Genomic DNA, 22,208 nt, shown 5'->3' with positions numbered 1-22,208 from the left:
ATTAATGACCACTTGGCATACTACAGTTAGGACCTGTAATTTTTTGGAACTCTCGGCCATTTCGTTTGCGGAGCGGTCGGAGAGCGGAACGATTTTGTGCAAAGTGCGAGAAGTACAAAAAGGTACTTTTGTAAAATATTGTTTCGGAAGTGAAAAGTAGTGGTATAATTTCATTTTATTTTTTATTAGATACAACAGTTAGTAAAGTGTGAATACAGTTTTAGTTTCGCTATTTTTACGTGGATTTTGAGATACAAAGGTAAATTTCAATCAAGCGTTCCCGGTGAACAGATTTCCTGTTCAACAGGCAGCATATCCGGGATTCTGGATCTGCCAATTATCCGGGATAATTTCCTGAGGATTCCTTATCCGCAACGAACGGACGAGAGTCGTGAGAGGATCGTCCGACCGGCACACGGCGTGTTTCACAGTGCCCCGCAGCGTCCGTCATCATACGCTGTGCTATTTTGTTTTTTTAATTTCCTGACCACAGAATCCTGGTCGGTAGTCACGAGCATCAACGGTGGATAACCGTCATCAAATTGAGCTGCGGCTGTATTCAGCTAGATTTCATCGCACGTTATCAGTCTGGTAAAAGCCTTGCGCGCAGGTAGGTGACGTAATAAACGCATTGTCATAGCGTAGAAACGTAACGCTACTAAATTTCAAGTGTATTGAGAGTGTTGGGAAGAGAGAGCTTTTGTTGAGAGTTTAGGATTTGAGTAGGGAAATAGATGAAGAAGAAGGGAGAAGGAAATAAATTGTAAATAGGGATGTAAATGAGTTTTTTTTTCTTTCACGAAATAATATTTCGTTTCGATTTATTTATTTATTTTTATTCGGAATCTTTTTTTTTATTCCATCTCCTGAAGCTACCTAATCGAATTGGTAAGGTTCCTGAAAATTAAATATTCGCGGAAATCGGATTTTTGGGTAATAGCATTTTTTGCAGGGAAGTTCACGTAGGTTTCGTGGCCTTTAACACAACAGGTGGTCTCCATTCTGGGAGAGGCGCTAAAGCCACCTTATTTAGCTAAACTCGCGTGTCGGGACTTCGAACGGTTACACACTGTTTACCGGATCCTGGCAGCTCGAAACGACGAGCGGAGAACCGGTAGTGGCCGTCCGGCGAAGATCATGACGAAAAATAAGAAGGAATCTCTGAAAAAGTTGTTCGACAACAAGGACGGTACGAGTTTGCATGACGCCGGCCGAAAATTTCGCTGCTCCTATTCCTACATCCACAGAACCCTCAAGCAGGAAGGCATCGTCTGTCGGAAGAAGACTATGTCCCCAGAGTACACAAACGAGCAAATAGCGACTCATTACCGGTGGACGACGAAGAATTATCGGGGGATGTCGTTCGTGCTCGACGACGAGAGTTATTTTTCGCTGTCCCACATTCCCGGCAATGACCGGTACTATACCAGTGACAAGGCGTCCATACCCCCGGGGTGAAGTACAAATACAAGCAAAAGTTTGAGAAGAAAGTTATGCAGTATATTGCAATCTCTGACAAAGGGATTTCAAAGTCCTGGTTTAGCTAGCCGAGCGGACTTGCCATCAACTAGAAGTTGTACCAGGAGGAGTTCCTGGAGAAGATTCTGGTTCCGCTCTAAGAAGAGCATCATTCTGATGCTAGAAGTACGCGGGAAATACGTCTTCTAGCCGGACAAGGCGTCTTCCCACTACGCCAAGAAGACGTTGACGTACCTCGAGGAAAAACAGATACCGTACTCAGATACCGCAAGGCTTCGCACACATCGCCTTCTTCGACGTTGACATCTCTTCATTTTCACCACAGCTTTTCTCCCCCGTCTTAACCATGCGTTGTTGTACTGAGGGTCTCTCAGCCCAAAAGTTCATCAAATCGCTGATATTGGTAAACCTTCGCCGTAGTCGATGTTCACGTCTCTTATGTTATGAACACTTCCTCGTTATCTCTCAACATTCGATTCTGTCTGAGACACTCTGAAAAATCAGAATAGACCTTCAGCCCCATAGTAAACTCCCCCATGCTCTGAACATCAACCAAGTGCACGCGGAAGAACGTGCTGGCTCGTAATTTTTGCTGTACTTGTCAGCCTGCAGAAATTCTACAACTCCGAAATTCTGTGGCGCGATAAAAGGCCCTTGTCACGAAGCTGTGAAATCGAATCATCGTAATGGAATACCAGATCACGTAATAACTATTGATCTGGCTATGGACCTTCGGGCTCATGATTTCGACATCGCTCATGTTCGCAAATGCCGGGTAAATGTATTGGGTTGGGGAAAAAGAAATGGCGTATTTCTGATCGAAATTTGACGCTTTATTTGACATACTTAAAATTATCCAATTTAAGTCAAATATGCGCCGTTTTGTTCGCAAACATGTTGCCATTCAGAAGACAACTTCATTGCAATAGACATCCCATTCGAGCTCCCGTAGCTTCTGGCGGGTCATCAAAGATGTGTGAGGCCGAGCGTTGTCCTGGTGGAAAACAACACCATTCCTATTGATCAGCGGCCAGATTCTGGTCAATCGCCTGCTTCAAACGGTTGAGGGTCTGGCCATAGTTGAGCAGCTCATAGATGATTCCCTTCCAATCCCACCAAACACACAACAAAACCTTCCTAGCCGTCAATCCGGGCTTGGCGATGGTTTGGGCCGGCTCACCGCGCTTCGACCACGACTTTTTTCGCTTTAGGTTGTCGTACGTGATCCACTTTTCATCACCAGTCACCATCTTCTTCAAAAATGGGTCGAGTTCGTTCCGTTTCAGCAGTGCATCGCAGGTGTTGATTCGGTCTAAAAGATTTTTTTTCGTCAACTCGTGTGGCACCCATACATCCAGCTTTTTTTGTAATCCAATCTTCTGCATATGGTTCCAAACGGTTTTATGATCTATACCCAGTTCCTGGCCAATCAAGCGAGTGCTCACATGCCGGTATACTTGGAAGATTTCAACGATTTTATCGGTTTCCACGACGATTGGCCTACCAGTACGGGGTGTATCTTCGACAGCCACTACACCAGAACGAAATCGGTCAAACCAACGCTGTGCTGTGCGAATCGTTACAGTATCGGATCCATAAACTACACGTTTTTTTTCGGCCGCCTTCGTTGCAGTTTTACCTCGCAGGTAGTAAAAACGAAAAATATGGCGAATTTCTTGCTTGGTGAACTCCATCTTTGACGCGCTATAAGTTGAACTTGAGGACGAGTGTCGTCTGGCAGGCATAACTCTTCTCTTTGGACTCAATTTCTTCGGGCTGCTGTGGTAGCAGTAGTTTTCCGGGTTGGTGCCACGTCCTCGCACATCATCTTCCTCCAGTCACCGCTCAATCTTACGCTTAATCCGGGTCTAGTTCCAGTTCGTCTCAAACGTAGAACGATTTCATACTAGTTTTAAAGTGTATGAAAAATAATCCAGACTACAAAAGGTCCCATATCCCATAAACCCAAATATACAGTTTTTGAAAAATCGGAGAGATTTTTGGCAGAATCGATCATTTTTAGTCGATTCTGCATTGAACTACTCAAGAGATTATTAACCACTTGTGAAATCAATACCTACCGCCAGATTTACAATAAACAAAATTTGAAAAAAAAATGGATTTTTCAATAGAGTTCAGTCGCGACTAGACTTTTTTTTTATTTCATTGAAGTTTGCATGCGTTCAGTCCCTTTCACAACCATTATTTGCATGCGTTCATTCCCTTTCATTTTTATGTCCAACCAGACATAAAACGCATCCAGCCAGACGTTCCCCCCTTCCAGAGGATACCGAAGATAGGCACCAGAATGTTGTGCATCGACACACAGATCCGCATTCTCCATTATGCCCTATTTCCAAACGGAGGCAAGAAAATCGATTGCTGCTTTCCATTTGCCTTTAATTTGTCCGAGGTCGAAAACATATGCAGCCTTACTGGAGACCGGAGATGGCGCTGACCGGGTGCATTAAATCGCGTGAAACGACGACTGTCGCGACAGTTATGGTTCCATGTCGCACTCTTAGTTGTCTTTTATGGAAATTAGTGCCTTATAAATGTGTTCTCCAGCTTGCTTCAAAACGATTGTTCAGCATAAAACGAAACAAATCTGTGTTTCCAATAAGACTTTTTCAGATGAGCACAACATAAATCAAGTACTCCAAACAAACTCCATAAATCTACCGGATTCATGATGGTAGTTCAAGTTCATCAGAAATTGAAGCAAAACTTTGCTTTCCCCTCAAAAAAAAGTTTCACACCTCCGTGGAAACCGCAAGGGAAAAGGCCATTCGGCATGTTTTTGTATACCAGGTGTAAGTCATTGCTCGCTTCTCACATTATAAGTTATACCTGCAGAGTCCACGGCTCCACATGAACAGACCGTGACTTACTGCCTCACTCTAGCTTTGCTGCCATGAGGATCAACAGGCGCGCGGCTTGTGGTTGGGTAGGATGGCGACGGTGTGCATTGGCGACTAATGAACGTTGGAAGGCTTTCCCGGCAGCTGGAGATGAAGTTTTATTGTTTTTCTTACTCCGTGCTTGTGGGAACGTGATCCCATCGGAGAGGTGAACGCTTAAATGGCACTACCGAGATTGCCGGGTCAGGGGATGCTGGTAATTAAAAACAGAATCGTAAAGAAAATCTCTATTTTATGGAATAATTTCACCACTGGGTCATTACTCCGAAGGGAGAACATCCGTCGTTCGTTGCTTGTTGTAGCCAATATTGTGAGGAGGCCAGAATGACGAACAGATAATTCAATTCACTGAGACGAAATACTGACAGCAAATTGGATCATTATGTCGTATTGCTCGAGAGGCGCTGATAGTAGTAAATAACCATTGCTGCATATATTGGGCTTGTAAGTGGATAATTATCTATCCGAATGGCGTGCGTTGGGGATAATCTTGATTGCATTTGGGGAAGTGATTGACGGCTCTTATCACTGACATGAAAGAAGAAGATTTACTGAAGCGTCAATTAAAACAAAATCAGTAGTTTAAGCTTGATCTATCAGTTATTTTATCAGTCTGACACACATTTAGTTGGAACATATACACAACTCATAAAGATAATCAATCAATCACTTGTTCTCGATTTTCATATTCAAGTACAGGCTGGGCTCGATTATATACAGACTCGATTATATGTGATTCGATTATATACAATTTTGGACTCGATTATATATACAGCGCGGACTCGATTATATACAGACTCGATTATATGTGATTCGATTACATACAATTTTGGACTCGATTATATATAGTTGAAAAAAAAAATTATTTCTCAAATACAGTCATACCCAGAGATGCCAACCTTCCTGATTTTTCAGGATTTCCCCGACTTTTCAGCACGCTCCCTGATATCCTGACGAACACTCAATTTATCCTGATTTTTCTGAAATGATCCTGATTTTTCCTGATTTTTGTACTCTTTACTTAATTCGTAATACATATACTGGTTTCCATGCCAAAGTTTTCTGTCATGATAGTTCTCCGGTTCGCACTTGTATATGTCTTACATTAAGTTAAACATTGTACTTAACTTTTTTTATCTCTACCCTCAATTGTTTTGTGGCTTTTCAAAACAGTGCTAGAAAATTTCATGAAACCAGATTGTCTGACAAATTTATGGAATTACAGCGACATTAAGTTTGAGGAACAACATTGTTTTATCGAGGATAATACGAATGTAGATGTATCCCCAGAGTTATTAATGTAGGAATACGTTTCAGAGTGTAAAATTACTCAAGGGAAAATTTTTGAATCCACAGTCGTCTGATTCAAAGTAGAATCAACTTTAGAGATGAGACTATGGTAAACATATCTATAACCGTTCTAAATTTCATAAAAATTAGGGAAAATTCAACAAGTCTTCCACTGCTGATATGCTTTCCTCATTTGACGAGTAAAGATTCATTCCAAAGCATGGACGATGGAATCTGTGAAAAGTTGAATATAGTTGATTTCTCTGCAATTGACTGTAGTGATGCTATATGTTTTTCGGAAAAAATATAAACGATCAAAAGGTCAGACGAAACACTAGCATTTCGGCTGATGCGAGGATGTATACCATACTTATTAATGGTTTTACATATCCGGTTTCCGTCCGGAGAAAGATATACTATGTTTCTGGTGGGATTTGGAATGGATTCTGTATTATGAGCTACTACCAAACAACCTGTTTTTCACATGTATGGTTCGCAGCAGTTTTCGACGAGGAAGCAAACATGTTCTGGGAGGATAGAAAATTGAAGCTGTGTGTTAAGATTGTGAAACAGAACTATGGATATAACATTAAATTATAATGCTTTGATTGAAAATGATGTTTTTGTTTTCCCAAAAATCGACATTAACTTTTCGAACAACCCAAAATGAGCTATCCTGATTTATCCTGATTTTTATTTTCATTTTTCCTGATTTTTTAAAATTATAGTTCGCAACCCTGGTCATACCTCGATATAACGTAATTCGATATAACGTAACTTTTACCTCGATACAACGTAACTTTTTAAGATGTAAAAATAAACAATACAGAAATAGTTTTTGGAGTATAGATTATTTCGAAGAAATATTTCTAGTTAGTTTTCAAACACATAAGTACCGTAAAATGGGGTAGCATTGGTAGTTTTCATTTTGGATCTCAATTTTATTTTTTGATAAAAAGGAGCATGTGAGAAAGCAATGTTCGGATTGTTTTGTATTACAGTCCACGACAATTTCCCTAATGAAGTACGCGTTCATTCAACCTGATGTTCTTGAGCGGCCTTTTCATTTGGTATTGTTATGACATTTATTGCACTTTTAGCATAACTTTGAACATGTTTCAAGAACAACATTCAGAGGAATTTCCATTTGGAGATAAAGTAAGTCACACATAGAAACTAGTATCAATGTTTACTAGAGATGAAACGGATATCCGGCCTATCCGGCCAATATTTTTTTTTTTTTTTTTTTATATCTGTATTATAGTGACTTTCAACACTTTTGGCTGGTTCGTCACTTTTTACTTCCAATTTTGGAAGAATGTTGGGAGTGAGAATTGAACTCGTGATCTTCAGCGTGAGAGGTATGGATGTTACCACTACGCCAGATCGGCTCCACTCGGCCAATATTTGCTATCCGGCTGGATACGGGATATTGGAAAAAAAATCCCTAATTTCTCATTAACACAACATAAATAACGGACGGCGCCAGTGTTTGTGTGCTTAGCGTAACAGCCTCACAATCCGATCGGCCTGGGTTCCCAGCTGGCGTCGTTGGGATTTTCTGAGGCGAAAAATCTCTGCTTACGTCTACCTTCGGAAGAGAAGTAAAAGAAGTTGGCCCGGCTCATGAGTCTGATAGGTAGGAACAGCAAAACCATTTATCCATGATTAAAAATAATGTTTGATTACATTTCAGTTTTTTTTTTTAATTAAATCAATATTAACTCATAACATTAATTCATTAACTGTACTCAAAATTACCCAGTGGTTATTATTATGATGAATAAATAAAAAAAATTTCGGAAGTTGATGATGACAACCCATTACGCTTTACTTCATAATCCAGGCTAACTTTAGAGAATAGTCTTCGCTGTAATACTACTGCAAGGAGCTGAAAGATAAACTCTAGCAATCCTTGCCCTCAATTGACTGCTTAGATTTTAATGACCACCAAATAAAAGGTGATTGGATCGATTCTAAATGTTTTCCTATTTCATCGATTTCGTTGGCAACGGGATTTTTTTTTCTGAACGCAACGTTAACAATTATTTTCATTTGGCAGTTCATTGAAACAGTCCCAAAAGGTGTGTCGTGAGTTTCGGGTACAAGGTTTGATTCAGTTTCGTCTCTTTTGTTTCATTTACAGGTCTTGAAGACGACGATTAGATGTTACTCTCAGAAGATTCGTCGCAAAATATTTTATGTACTCCAATAACATTGCCAGCAAGACTGTTTACGTTTCAAGTACTCCTAAATAGTCTGACTAGATCTTCGGATCTAAAAAGGTTTCAATTGAGTAATTCTGATCTTCTCCTAAGTAGTTGAATCCTTATCAGAAAAAAAACTCTGTTAAAGATTAATTTCAGAAAACTTGAATCTCTATTAAAGAATATCCACGGAAACGGGAAATTTATTCATAGTTCATTATTTTTATTTAAAAACTAGCTGACCTGGCAAACTTCGTCCTGCCAAAAAAATTGTTTCTTGTTATCAATACCTTCAAACATTCACGTTTTCTTACTATAAATAAGTTCATGGGTCCAATCGCAGAACTGTTCATTGATTGATCTTCTATTCGTCTCCGTTGAATTTAATTTTTACTATAAAATTCCTAGTATTTCTAACAAAACTCATCATTATAATATCAGATTATTTTCAGACACAATTCTCGTTCAAGATTTTTCAACCACTTGCAAATAACATGTATCTCCGTTACATGGAATAAATGTTTTATACAGAAAAATATGATAGAATTAAGACAGCCCTAAATCGGACATTTCCTTCCTCGAGTTCTGCTCTTATCAACTCTTATCAGTTTCGAACAAAGATCAATTTCGCTAGCGCAAACATCAAATGGACTAACAGCACTTGTCACTATGTAATTGTAGAACATATGGGAATTTAATTTTCCGAATTTTCCTTTTTTCCTTCAGAGTTTTCCGAAAATTTTGAATTGACATGTTTGGTTGGAATACTTTTGGTTGAAATATGTGTAATATTTTTATGGGACCCCCTCTCCATTCCATAGGAGGGGTGTCATACAATTATAGAAACATTTCTCATACCCAAAAACCTTCACTTCCCGAATTGTGCTTGATTAGTTCTCGAGTTATGCAGAAATTTGTGTTTCATTTATATGACAGCCCACCCTTAGAGAGCGGGAGGCGTGTCTGATCACCATAGAAATATTTATTGCATCCTAAAACCTCCACATGCCAAATTTGGTTTCGTTTGCTTAATTAATTCTCGAGTAATTCAGAAATTTGTGTTCCATTCGTATGGCAGCCACCCCTTAGAGAAGGGGGTGAGAAGTCTTACCTCCATAGAAACATTTACTGCACCCTAAAACCTCAATTTGCCTAATTTGGTTTAATTTGCTTGAATAATTCTCGAGTAATGCAGAAATTTGTGTTTCATTTGTATGGCAGCCCCCCTTTAGAGAGGGGGGGGGGGGGTGGAGAGTCTAACTACCATAGAAACATTTATTGCACCTTAAAACCTCAGTATGCCTAATTTGGTTCCATTTGCTTGAACAATTATCGAGTAAATTTTAGTCTAAATTTTCTTGCAAATTACATTGTCACAACATAATTTTCCAACGCTACTTTTCTTAAAACAAACATCGAATGAATTTTTCAGTGTTTACTCCTCTCTTGTTTTTTACTGAGAAATATATGTAATCTGCCCTAACTACCGCAACGGGTCATTTGACCCGTGTCAATATTCATATAATATCAGAAAGATTTGTATGTATGGTTGTGATACAAAACTATTGCATTACACATTTTTTCTATTGCTTTATATATTTTGTTGTATTTGTGAATGAATGATTAGAATTAATTGTATTGCTGACTATCCAAGCGATTGATTATGGAATGATTACTCTTAGATTCCAAGCTACAGTGCTCTTTTGCGTGTCAAAAATTGTAATTTCATCATTTTGCTAATAATTGTTATCCAAAAAATGTCGAAATGTGGTATGCCACGTTTCTCAACGAAGATGCACTAATTTACATGTTTCACAACTAAATCCTGTACTAAATTTTCTCATCTCCTAATGAAAGCAAATGAATCAAATGAATCGTCTTCTGTAGCGTACTTTTCAATATAGGAACCAATTTTGAGGCAACAGAGTCCGAAACCAAAAAAAAAGCATTTTAACTCTGTTATTGTTGAAATTCCAACATATGCGTAGATAGATTTTTTTTTCATCAAATATTATCCTCTATCACCTTCTGAATGAATTCGGATTTTTTATATGAGAAAGGTATTCTATGGCTTTGAGGGGATGAATCAAAAATTAAATTCTTCTTTTACATTCAAAAAACAAAAAATATTTGCATAAAAAACTATTTTTGAAAAAAATTTGCCCAGGAAGGTGAATTGTGAATTGATAGACAGATTTCATACGATGATATTTGTTGCGTTAGAGTTCCCTCTTGAGTTGGAAAAACGATTCGAACACTCGAAGTCTTGGGTGAAGGTTTCGTTCGATTACTCCAAATGTTTCTCCGAGAGCGTGGTTCATGCGATACTCACTGTTTCCATGCGTTACTTACTGTGTATGTGTATTAGAGATAGGAAATTAGCGTTACGTAATTTGTGCACGACGGCTAAGTTCATGTTTTGATTAATTTTGAGCGGGGTGGAGTTATCTTTGTAGTTTTTTTTATCGCCTTCCGAAAATTGACCTCTTTTGTGCAAGCGTTATATGTCTATGTGAATGCGCTACAAGCGTTTTCGCTTTTTTACAGTGTCCATTTTGTTTAAGACCAATCATCCGTTTCATCGCTTTAAGCTTTTTAGATAAGAAGATAAGATTGCAAAATGGTCAAGGAGAAAGTGGTTCCGAAGAAAATGTAGACAAATTAAAGCAATCCTCAAGAAGAAAAGTTGAAATTGAGGAATTTGCTAGTCGAGTTGGTCTATCCCAATTACGCAATTACTTGGTAAAATTTGAAGGTTAAAGAAAACCTTCACAGGTTTTCGCTTGAATCAAGTTTTCCTATTGAAGTAAGCGGGAAACGACACAAACTGTTTCGAATGCCTCGATATCGTTTTGTGTAAATCAAGCAGTCTTCTAATTTAAACATTTCTTCAATAAATTTTAATTTCATAAATTTTTATTGTAAATATAATTATCTTCATTGCATAAGTAGGATTTTCTGCAGCCTCAAGATGGCTTTAAAATCTTTCGTAAGTATAACCAAGTCTCAAAACGATTCTTCTGAACTGAATTTGTATTAAATTAATGCTACTTGAAGTACTGTGTAATGTTCCTAAATATTGACTCGAAACTTTATTGCATGCGGTACTTTGGACGATATTGAGGGTAGTCTTGTGGAAGCTTACCAGATTGTATGTTTCATAATTTGGTCGACCTACATGCAAAATCTATTTGCGTATATTCAGGATATTGATGCGTATTGTTTATTGAGCAATGTATGGAATTATTATTTGAATTGATAAATTGATGTCTGCCATTCTCTTTCTGAAAATAATTTCATTCAAATGCTTTTTCGAGCGTTTGTGCTGGTTTTTAAATGACCCATCTCATTTTGTGTCATATTGTCTTCCAATCGCTACTGATTTATACGTAGACTAAAGACATAAAAATATGTCTAGAGGTGTCAAAAATCACACGATCCAGGCGGCCAATTTACAAGTCCCAAACGAGAGCTTAATTGCTCCTCAAACTACCTCACAATTGGACCATTGTTTCGTGTGCTGTGTGGCAAGTAATTCCATCTTTTTGGAACCCCATTTCGGACAGATCAATCATCAATCAATTAATGGTAAAAAATACGTAATCGTCAACCGAAAGTGGACTCCATTGTGAATATCGCTGCAACTATCTGCATCTTCAAAAAAGTACAGACTAATGATTCCACCGGTTCATAAACTGCACTAAACAGTGGTCTGAGTATGCGAAGCGCATTATGTACAGAGCGTGGATTTTAATTAAAAAAAAATATTTATTTGTAAACGTTGCTCAGATGTAAGTCTTTCCATGAATAAATGGCAACGGATAATAACCTTTTTTTGTCTCGCACATGTTACAAATCACGCTAGAGCTGATTGAAATAAAATAATGAGTAACGAACCTCCAACAAAACCGTCCAAAAAATATAAAATGTTTTTCAGTATTAAGCAATCTGCTTTACTATTTAATCAAACTGCTTTAGTACTTAGAAATAATTCTCACATTGTGCATTAAAATTTCGCTAGGGTTCAATATATTTTATATTTATGTTACTTATCATACACTGAGCGAAAGAAAAAAAGCACCACTGTGTTTTTTTGGCGATTTCATTCAAAATTCCCTGTATAAATATCTGATTTTGCATCACAGCTTACTTTTATCCTATTTATCATCTTTTGCCAGTATTATGATGGTTATTCTGTGGACGTTAATCCCAAGATTTCCAAACAATCAGTGCGAAATATTAATAGCACCACTTTGTAATAAATTCAACCTGGCCCTCATTTTACAGGTGTTTGTTATGGTTTTCAAAATAGTCAAAGTTGTGCTCAAAGTGGGTTCGTTTGGCAGTGAGATCAAAGTTTTCCTATGTCATGCAGACCTCTCTAATAGAGAAATCGGTCGAAAGATTCATCAGACACGCATGGCTGTTGGGAATTTCTTAAAAAACGGTGACAAAGATGACCGCGTTGAGAAACAGGGAAAGAAAAGTAAGCTCTCGGTGATGGATATACGGAGAATTCGTCGAATTGCAGTGAACCAGAAAAGAACAGTAACTCAAATCCGTGCGGAATAGGAGCTTCCGGTTACTACATGTCGCGTTCAACAAGTTTGTCCAGTAGTGAGAACTTGGAGTGGCGTAAAAGGCTCGGAAAACCCAACATGACGGAACGCCATAAATTGAATCGCTTCAAATTCGCGACGAGGTACATTTTCTGGAGCGTGGAATGGAACAAAGTGCTTTTTTTCGAATGAAAAAAAGTTCAACCTTGATGGACCAGATGGCTGGCAGCATTACTGGCACGATTTGCGCAATGCTCCGGATGTTAAGATGAGCAGGAACTTTAATGGAGGATCACTATTGGTTTGGGGTGCATTGACCAGCCTGTTCTCCGGAATTGAACCCCATCAAAAATCTTTGGTCTATACTCGCGCGCCGTGTTTACGAGAATGGCAAGCAATTTGACAACGTAAACATGCTCAAATATCGAATACGAGTGTGTTGGCAGCAAATCGATCAGAATACCATTGAGAAGCTGATTTTGTCCAATAAATCACGATTGATTGAAGTTATTCGAAACAATTGATCATATACACATTATACTAAATACGCCTATTTGATGTAACTTAAGAAATAAAATTTAATTTTTGGCATTAAAAAGAAAAGGTGCTATTTTTATTTCGCATACTTTTTTTTAGCTTTCAGTGGCTAAAATGTAAACGGTCCTACAAAATAAACTAAAGTTATCGTGGATTGAACCCTAACGCTTTTTTAATCATGTTGGAAAGAATCTTAAAAATTGTGGTCAATCCGACAGCTTTTAAAACGAAAAAACTGAATGGTGCTATTTTTGTTTCGCTGAGTGTATTAGGTTGGGGAAAAAGTATTTCATTATTTCTGGGTGAAATTTGAAATTGTTTTCATATGCTTCGGATTGTCCGATTTGTTCAAATATACACAGTTTTGTTGTAAAATTTGTCGCCGTTCCAAAAGTAGCTTCATAATATCGCTATCATAAAGGTTTTGGTCCAGATTGGCGAAAAACTCTGTTGATAGATTTTTACAATCTTCTCTTGATCCCAATGTCTTATCACTCTGGAAATTTTGCGATGCGAGAAAAATGTGGTAATCGCTTGGTGTCAGGTTCGGACTATATCTTCTTCTTCTTCAATGGCACTAACGTTCCTAGAGGAACTTCGCCATCTCAGCGTAATATTACTTGCGTCATTTTTATTAGTACTTAGTTGAGATTTCTATGCCAAATAACACGCCTTGAATGCATTCTGAGTGGCAAGCTCTAGAATACGCGTGATCACAGTGCAAGTCGGAGGAAATTTCTTTGACGAAAAATTCCCCCGACCAGAACGGGAATCGAACCCGAACACCCGGAATGTTAGTTATGACGCTAACCACTCGGCCACGGGAGCACTTCGGACTATATGGAGGATGCATTAAAACATCCCAATCGAGCTCTCAGAATTATGTGGCCTTGCGTTGTCCTGATGGAACACAAAATGGACAAAAAAGTTATTCAAAAAATTAAAATTCATTTCTCTCAAAAACATATTATATATATATATATATATATATATATATGTATATATATATATATATATATATATATATATATATATATATATATATATATATATATATATATATATATATATATATTTCATGCCATAATTTCATGCCAACTCGACTGCCCGTCAGGGTTACCATATCTACAGAATAATCTGTATTTATACAAATTTTTCTGACTTTTTGAAATCAAGAATCTGTAGATAAAGATTACAGATTTTTCTGGTTTCCATACAGATTCACTGATTTTTCAAAATGACGATCCAATATTAGTAATGGCTTGATCTCGATATTTTTTCCTCAACTCACCAATTTTATACATATAGCATTCGAATCAGTTTGAATGAAAGTCATTTTGGCATTCGTATGTAGCGTATAGTACTACTTTCTCATGTTCAATCTAAGACGAAAAGATGCAAAAGTCCGCGTCATCGGCTTGGTTTAGAATTAATAACTAACACTGTTTATCTTTTTGCTACTAAAGTGCAGTGAATGCGAATTTCTACGTGGATACCACCAACATCGTCAAATTCATAATTTGCCAATCAATGATACTATAGCTAAGATTATGCTTCAAAATCCTTAACCTTTTGCGGTCGTATAAAATTTCGACATTTTTACTTGGAAAAGTAGTTATATATAACTTTGTGAGATTATGAAAGATGATCAAGATTCCTTCTATTTTCTGATAATATTCTGATAAGTTTTTTAAACAATGTTTCTTATGTTTATGTTTAAAAAATATTTGCTATAATACTCCTTCGTGTGATATCTTTCGCATGTATCACAAAAATAATTAGTTTGGCGTCTTCCAAAATGAAATAGCCCTTACAATTTTTCAACATGTCGTCCATACATCGGAAGATGGACACTTTTACAGAAAGTTTTTCGAACAACAATTTTTTCATATTTTCTTTGCAAAAAATACAACTTATCCTAATTTTGTTTAGAGTCAAGATAGCGATATAATGTATTCGACAAAGTTTTAAATCTTGTTAAAATATAAACTTTTGTCGAAGACATTAACTTTCTATCTTTTATAGTTTTTTGGAATATAAGTCATTTTTGTATGAAGACTCCTGAAAAAAAATAAGTTTGTTCGTAACATTTTTGTGTGTAAATTCTCACGTTTGACATGTTCTTGACTTGTTTCTAAATAGAGAAAAGTTAGCAGAGTATTGAAAATGCGACAATTTATGCATAAAAATGTAACGAATTGAACATTATGAGTATTAAATGCAGGAAATTACTTAGGTTTTTATAAAAAAATTCCAAAGAATTTTTTGGAAAAAAAAATTCATTGAGAAAAAAATATTATGAAAATAAAAATTCATTTTTCCCGAAATCATAAGCTTTTAAAATTCTGAAAAAATAGATATAAATAGACCATAAAATTTCCAACAAGTTTTCCATACATCGGACGATGGGCACATTTACATGGGAAAAGTTTTTCGAACAACTTTTTCATGTTTTTCTTTGAAAAAATGCTATTAATGTTCAATTTGTAACATTTTTATGTATAAATTATCGCAATTTGCATGATCTGCTAACTTTTCACTATTTAGAAATATGTTACTATTTAGACATGTCAAACGTGAGAATTTACACACAAAAATGTTACGAGCAAAACATTATTTTTTTCAGGAGTATTCATACAACAATGACTTATATTCCAAAAACTATAACAGATAGAATGTTGACGTCTTCGACAAAAGTTCATAGTTTAACAAGATTTAAAGCTTTGTCGTATAAACTATATCGCTATCTTGATTTTAAAGAAAACTAGCAATAGTTTTTTTTTCAAAGAAAACATGAAATAGTTGTTGTTCGAAAAACTTTTTCCCTGTAAAAGTGCTCATCTTCCGATGTATGAACGACTTGTTGGAAATTTTAAGGGCTATTCATATAGATATATATGACCCATGTCTTTACACCCACAACGTTTCACTGCTATCTAAAATGGTGCTGCCAGCGGTCAGCAGGGTTGCCATAAAAAAATCTGTGTTTTTGGTCTCAAAAAATCTTTTTATCTGTGTTTTTTTCTCAGAAAATCTGTATCGAAATCTGTGACCCTTTGCGGTTTTTTGTCTGCTCTCAGCCACCAGAGCAAAGAAGTATACTAATATTATAATTTATGCAACAATGTATCAGTTCACACTTTTTCTAAACGAATTTTAACTTTCTCACGAGCCAAAACGGTGCTACTATGAATGATACATAACGGTACTCAGTATAAACAAAAGTTGTCATCCATGCCTGAGGGAAGGATTATTGGAAAACTCCATGTATTGCAGCACTGTGTAAAGCTCTGTATGATCAAATAGAAAGATAAAAAGTGGAAGACGCCAAACTAATTATTTTTGTGATACATGCGAAAGATATCACACGAAGAAGTATTATAGCAAATATTTTTTAAACATAAACATAAGAAACATTGTTTGAAAAAAAACTTATCAGAATATTATCAGAAAATAGAAGGAATCTTGTTCATCTTTCATAATCTCACAAAGTTATATATAACTACTTTTCCAAGTAAAAATGTCGAAATTTTATACGACCGCAAAAGGTTAAGGATTTTGAAGCATAATCTTAGCTATAGTATCATTGATTGGCAGATTATGAATTTGACGATGTTGGTGGTATCCACGTAGAAATTCGCATTCACTGCACTTTAGTAGCAAAAAGATAAACAGTGTTAGTTATTTATTCTAAAGCAAGCCGATGACGCGGACTTTTGCATATTTTCGTCTTAGATTGAACATGAGAAAGTAGTACTATACGCTACATACGAATGCCAAAATGACTTTCATTCAAACTGATTCGAATGCTATATGTATAAAATTGGTGAGTTGAGGAAAAAATATCGAGATCAAGCCATTACTAATATTGGATCGTCATTTTGAAAAATCTGTGAATCTGTATGGAAACCAGAAAAATCTGTAATCTGTACCTACAGATTCTTGGTTTCAAAAAGTCTGAAAAATTTGTATAAATACAGATTATTCTGTAGATATGGTAACCCTGACGGGCAGTCGAGTTGGCATGAAATTCGTCTATTGCACTAAACTCTTTTTTTTATGTCTTTTGAAAATTAAAAAAAAAATTAATTAAATTGTCCGTATTATACTATTGCAGTATGGGCACCATAAAAACCATTCACAGTTTCAGCGGCCTGGCTTGCATTTTCGCATTTATAAAAGAAAAAATGTAAAATGTACCGAATTTTCCCTTTGTTGACCTTTATGATTCACACCCTGTAACTCACAACTGAATAGAACAAACAAAAACCAGCAACAGATTTTTTTTTATTGAGAAATGTCACCTTTACAACGAGCCTCAACTTGAAATTGTATGACCGATATTACGCGAAATATTGATCACGAAACCCAGCTATCGAGAAGATAATGGATAACTTTTTTCCCAACCCATGTTTAATAATTCACCCAACCAATGTTTGATGATTAAATCACACATAGAGTATGTTGTTCTTGTTGAATTGTCCCATTTTTATCTAAAACTTTTGTGGTCTTATCGATCATTAATATATTTGGTATAATCCAGATAACTGAAACATAACTGAAATGCATCAAATCTAGAGCAATGTAATTTTCACAAAACGATTCGAAGCAGAAAAAAAACAGATAAACGCTCTTCAACATCCAAATTTTCTACTCACTTTCCCATTGACTAATGGCGAACATCACAAAAACAAACAGCTAACATCAATTTCTCCGCTCACCCCACCGGAACGTAAAACAAACTACTGCGACGCCCAGTGCTTCAGCACAGTTTCACTCGTGGAAATGCACCTCTCCAATTCACCTCCAAATTTTCCACATGATCTTCGCTGCATCTGTCGGCATTAATTCACTTCGACAGCTTCTCCCATTTCAATCATCATTTATTCTCCCCGCCACTACAAATGATCCGTCGTTTTGTCGGGGTTTTTTTCCTTCTCCATGCGACATCGAAATTTGAACGGTTCTCACTTCTCGTTTACACACTTGCCACTCGCTGCTGCTTTTCCAACTATTTTCTTTTTTTCTCGGCTTTTCTCAGAACGCAAGAAAAATCTTCTTTCAAATCACGTTCGACAACACAACGGATAAGCTAGAAAAATGACTTTCCTTGCTGATGGAACTTGTGATGCACTTTTCCCGCAAACACGCGAGTGAAGTTTTCACAGAAGATTGCACCGAATCACAAAACTCACAACGAAACGAAAAAAAAACCGACACACGATTGGGTGCATAAATTTGTGTACAATTATGATTCTCTTCTCATTCAACGCGATGATGCTATCGAACCCCTAAACCTTCGAACGCCTCACGTGTGCACGTGCCGCTTTTTTGCGTTATTCATTATTCATCTACGTTCATTCATTAAACCGGGAAAAGGCGCACTTTTTTAGCGTACTTTCGACGTCACTCTGCTCGTTGGATCATTATTTATGCTTCATTTCACCGATTTTTACGCTTCAACTATTATTTTTTTATGTTTTCTTCCCGTCTACGTTTTTTTTTGCACGTTGTTGCAAGTACATTTTGTGAATCATGCACTACATTAAGTCTGCTTTTTACCTTTTTCTGTGGTTTACATTATATTTCATTTTTCTCGGCACTGATTGCTAATACCGCCGGGACTTGTTCTTCAACAACAATGGCGAGTGAGGTATTGCATAATGATGCTTATTTTGCTCGCTCGAGCCGTTACACTGAGCATTGACATACTCCACGACGGAGCCAGTTTTATGCTGCCAGTGGACTATCTGCCGACAGTAATCATACGAACGAGGCGAAACGGACTGTAGGCCACCACAACATATGTGAGCGAAAGTCTCGTTTAGGCCGGTGACGACTGAATTTTTGCAACAATCTCCTTCACTTATACTATTAATTTTTAATGAACTTCAATTTGAACGACATTATTTTTTTATAGTCCTGTTAAACACTGCACGAATCGAAAAACCAGTTTTACTTCGTGTCCTCCTTCAGCGCACTCGAATCTACGGCTCAACCCGTTCGCTGCTCGTTTTCCAACCTCGAGAAAACTTTTTCAATAACACTAGTACTCTGTTACCGGTTAAATCAAACGTGGCGCGAGAAATTTGCGTCTAAGCACCATGTGTACTTCACTTCCCCTAACAGAGACACTTCCTGCGGTGAGGGTTCAACTCCACTACATCCGATTCGCGTCGAACATCGAAACTCCACCCGTCATCAGGTGGTGGCAGGATACTACAGTCCACAGATCTTCTGAGCTACAGTCAACAACAGACGAGAACAAATCTTCATCAGCTGGAAGTCACCTGCTCAAAACCCCTACTAAAACAACCCAACGCAAATCAACTGTGGGGGGTTCTAGTCGAGAGGGGGAGAGGCGGTACACGGACACGGGGACAGCCTGAAGATCAACTGCACACTCTAAACTCAAGAGGGGGAGGAAGGATCCAATGTATCCGCGGGTCGTGTAAATCTAAAGCCGCTAAAGTGAACCGTTCTGGTTGAATGGTCGAACACAACTGCTCGGCGGTGTCGGCGAATTTAGTGGAAATACCTTACACTTACATTCGCCACTCACTTTGGTACTGCTGGCTGGCTGGCTGCTGCTGCTGCTTTGGCAGGCCAAGGTTCGCACGTGAGAGGACACCAAACCGGAGCAAGCAGCGGCGGAACAGCTGCTAGCAAGAGTACTGGTTGGCAGGGTTTTTTTCGCCACTTGCCGCAGCGATAGTGTGCGATACGCTTTCGGTTCTCAGTCCTTCTGCCGAAAGTAGTAACGGGATACGAGCGTGGGGCCGAGCGAGTGGCACGCACTTTGGCCAACGGCGAGAGCACCCAGGACGGGATCCATAGTAGAACTCATTGTTTGGTTGGCGGCAAACGAGTTTTGTGTCTGCGCTGGAGCAAACATTAGTATGCCGCCGTTGTATTTTCGCTACATTTCGCACATAATAGTAGGAAGCGAACTAATATAAACAACATTGATACATCCAATGCTCACAACATGAAACAAAAATGATTGAAATTCAAACAAGGATGCGTTTTTCACGTAACCTATTCGAAGTAATACGTATTACGTTTAATGTTGTTCGAATGTTCGGTAGAAGTCTAATTTCATATCCTTCAATAATTTTTTTTATACTGGGTGCGTAACTGAGTGCTCGCTGTTTTTTTATTAAAACGCAGTTTCACTGTGAAAAATTGTTACAATTTAGTTTTTTATCCAAAATATATATTTTTTATTTAGGTTCATTTGGCGTTAGCGTGACTGGGCCGGGAATTCAATGTTTCGACAATTATACTTATGAACTATTTCAGTAGAATGAAGCCGATTATTCGCGGTTGACTCGAGGTTAGTATTTTAACACTAGAACTACCGACAATTGTTGTATACATATTTCTACCAAACCGGTTATTTTGACCGGTGTGTTGTACAGTTGTCAAAATATAAAAATTGAAAAAGGTTCAACAGAAAATAAGATATATTTTATTCTACACCCAAAATTGATTTTTAGGTCATGTTTTGTCATCCCGATTTATGACATTAAATGATACATAACATAACAGAAAATTTCATGACTCACAAATACTGGTAAGCATTTGTATAATATACATGGTACAGCAATATAAGATTAATACGAGCGAGCGAAACAAAAGACAAATAAGCTTTCCGCATACTTTGCCACATACACGACCCAGACCGAGATAGATATTGTTCTCCTTCATGCGCTCCTTTTTTACTCTTAGAAAACACTTCCCAATTTCATTTTATAATCAGGTGCAATATTATCACGTATTTGCTGAACAACTGCTGAATCATCATTAGTCATGTGGATAGCGTGGTCGTGTAAAATAGCTTTGCATTCCAGTCGGCCTTGGTTCAATCCCCGTTGACGTCGAATGGACTTTTTGTTGACACAATTCCAAATGAAATGAGAAAAGAAAACAGAAATAGATGTCTTCACGCATACATACAAACCATTTTTAAGCTTTTAAAACAGCTCCTTATTTGCGCATTTGACTCTCCAGCACACTAAATGGCATCATTTCTGCCAACGATGAAATCTCGCGTAACTTTTGAAAACGACAAATCTACATTGATCGATTATCTTCATCGACATTCTCTTTCGTTAATGATTAATCGATTAAAAAATTTCCTGAGGTGTTCGAAGATCAGGAGTGTAAAAGAAAATCTCGTTTAGTAAACTATGTGACAAAACTGGCGCCAAACTTGAATGCAAGTCGTGGTTATCGAATGAGAAAGTCAATCAAGAGAATCGATCAATGTAGATAGGTCCTTTTCAAAAGTTACGCGAGAAATGTTTTCTGCCAACGCTAGTTTGGGTGTAGTATTGCAAGCATAAATACAGCCATTCCATGCCAAACCGATATAGTGGTTCTCAGATATTCGTGAAAAGGTGTATATTTGTTCTTTATCGCATTTTTTATTAGGGTGCCCATTTCCATTTTAGGGTGGTCCGGAAAATCAATTTTTCCCCTTTTTCCCGAAAATGATTTTTTTCGAAAATTCATAACATTTGAATTACTGAACCGATCCAGACGATCGACATATCAATAGATTGGTATTTCTTAGAAAAATATTATACCTGTAAAAAATTTAGATTTTGTTTTCGTAATTATTGATTGTATTTGTTTTTTGTTGTTTTCATGGCTTTAGACTGAAGGGCGCTATATTTTTTTATATTTTTTCTTGAAAGCTGATGTTGTTTTACATAACATATCCAAAAATCAGAGATGTGATTTTTTTCGTTTTTAAGTTATGATTTTTCAAAGACAACCGATGGTCCGAAACATCTCTTTTTGCCTTTTTTTTTCAAAAATGACATTTTCAGAAATTCATAACTTTTGAACTACTGGACCGATTCAGATTATCTATATATATAAAAATGAATTTCTGTCTGTCTGTCTGTCTGTCTGTCTGTCTTTCTGTCTGTCTGTTTATCTGTCTGTCTGATTCTTATGGACTCGGAAACTACTGAACCGATCAACATGAAAATTGGAATGTAGGTTTTTTTTGGGGCCGGGGAAGGTTTTCATGATAGTTTTAGACCCCTCCCCCCTCTCTAAGGGGGGGGGGGGTGCGCCATACAAATTAAACACTAATTTCTACATTACTCGAATTATTGAAGCAAATGAAACGAAATTTGACATATGGAGGTCTTAGGGTGAAACGAGCATAGTCGTTTCAAATAGAGTTTAAGTAGATTTGA

At 37.2% G+C, this 22,208-nt stretch overlaps 1 protein-coding gene across 2 annotated transcripts in view; it reads right to left on the bottom strand.

Annotated features, from left to right (window-relative positions):
- The window catches only part of LOC129775980 (follicle-stimulating hormone receptor), a 429,827-nt gene extending 410,346 nt beyond the window's left edge, over positions 1-19,481 (bottom strand). For both annotated transcript variants that reach the window (XM_055781291.1, XM_055781292.1), the window contains exon 1: positions 17,652-19,481. The gene's annotated coding sequence lies outside the window, so the exon portion shown is untranslated. The remainder of the gene's footprint in view (positions 1-17,651) is intronic.
- Positions 19,482-22,208: the final 2,727 nt, after the last annotated feature.

This window comes from Toxorhynchites rutilus, chromosome 3, assembly GCF_029784135.1.
Source record: "Toxorhynchites rutilus septentrionalis strain SRP chromosome 3, ASM2978413v1, whole genome shotgun sequence".
Classification (NCBI taxonomy): domain Eukaryota; kingdom Metazoa; phylum Arthropoda; class Insecta; order Diptera; family Culicidae; genus Toxorhynchites; species Toxorhynchites rutilus.
The sequence above is the reverse complement of the archived record's forward strand: the minus strand, read 5'-3'. Positions and strand labels throughout refer to the sequence as shown.